This window comes from Macaca thibetana, chromosome X, assembly GCF_024542745.1.
Source record: "Macaca thibetana thibetana isolate TM-01 chromosome X, ASM2454274v1, whole genome shotgun sequence".
In the NCBI taxonomy this organism is placed as follows: domain Eukaryota; kingdom Metazoa; phylum Chordata; class Mammalia; order Primates; family Cercopithecidae; genus Macaca; species Macaca thibetana.
The window spans coordinates 74,926,116-74,927,892 of record NC_065598.1 but is presented as its reverse complement, the minus strand read 5'-3'; positions in this window follow the sequence as shown (position 1 = coordinate 74,927,892).

Here is a 1,777-nt window from a genome sequence, read left to right as displayed (position 1 = left end):
CAGCAGGTTATAGCTCTCTATTTTTTAGATCTTTTATTTGTCTTAGAAAGTTTTGAAGTTTTCAATATGCAATTCTTTTTTTAACATGCTGCCATGTTCTAATTCACGTATTCTTCAAGTTTTTCAGTATACAACCCTTTTGTCAGATTTATCCCTAAGTTTCCTTTTTGTTTTGTTTGTTTGTTTTTGTTTTTTTTCTGGAGATGGAGTCCCGCTGTGTCATCCAGGCTGGAGTGCAGTGGGGCCATCTCGACTCACTGCAAGCTCTGCCTCCCGGGTTCACGCCATTCTCCTGCCTCAGCCTCCTGAGTAGCTGAGACTACAGATGACCGCCCCCACGCCCGGCTAATTTTTTTTTTTTTTAATTTTTGGTAGAGACGGGGATTCACCATGTTAGCCAGGATGGTCTCAATCTCCTGACCTCGTGATCCACCCGCCTCGACCTCCCAAAGTGCTGGGATTACAGGTGTGAGCCAATGCACCCAGCCTATCCCTAAGTATTTAATATTTTCAAAGCTATTGTAAATTTTCTTTTTATTACCATTTGTTATGGTTCAATACTAGCATATGGAAATACAATTGATTTCTACATATTGATCTTATATCCTGTAATCTTGATAAGTTTAAGAAATAATACCAGTTGTTTTCTTGCACTTTCCTTTGCATGATTGCACTCTCTACATATATTGGCATGCGTCTGTGAATAACGAGTTTTTCTTCCTTATTTTTAATGTAAGTGCCTTCTATATTTTTATCTTGCCTTATTTAATTGGCTAGAACCTCCTGTTGAAGGTTGAAGATAAGTGGGGAGAATATACATCCTTGTCTTCTTTCTGATCTCAAGTAGAAAGCACTTACTCTTTCTCCATTAATTGTTACATCAGCTATTGAGTACTTTTAATCTTTATGGGTACAGAGTAGGTATACATATTTATGGGGTACATGTGATGTTTTGATGCAGGCATATAATGGATAGTAATCACATCAGGGTAAGTGGGGTATCCATCACCTCAAGTATTTATCTTTCTTTATGTTGCAAATATTCTAATTATACACTTTTAGTTATTTTTAAATATACAGTAAATTATCGTTGACTATAGTCATCCTGTTGTGCTATCAAATACTAGATCTAATTTATTCTATCTAACCCTGTTGATTTTTTATAGATACCCTTTATTTGTAATTTTTGGTAGTTTCAAATGCATGGGTAAATTCAATTGCTATTACTCCAGTTTGGTAAGAAATGAAAGTATATCCCCTTGCCACCATTTTTTTTGTTGTTGTGGTTTTGAGACGGAGTTTCACTCTTGTTGCCCAGGCTGGAATGCAATGGTGTCATCTCCACTCACTGTAACCTCCGCTCACTGCAACCTCCGCCTCCCGGGTTCAAGCAATTCTCCTGTCTCAGCCTCCTGAGTAGCTGGGATTACAGGCGTGCACCACCATGCCTGGCTAATTTTTTATATTTTCAGTAGAGACGGGGTTTTACTATGTTGGCCAGGCTGGTCACGAACTCCTAATCTCAGGTGATCCACCCGCCTCTGTTTCCCAAGTGCTGGGATTACAGGCGTGATCCACCGCGCCCGGCCGACACCACCCTTATTTCTTATCTGAACTTATTTCTTACCTGAACCGGCCTTCTGACAAGTTTCCTTACTTCCAGTCTTGCCCTAATGTAATTCAATCTCTATAGTAGAATAAGTTTTAAATATGTAAATGTGATCATGGTGTACCTCTAAGTAAATTATTTAATTATCCATGGCCTTCTCACCATGTT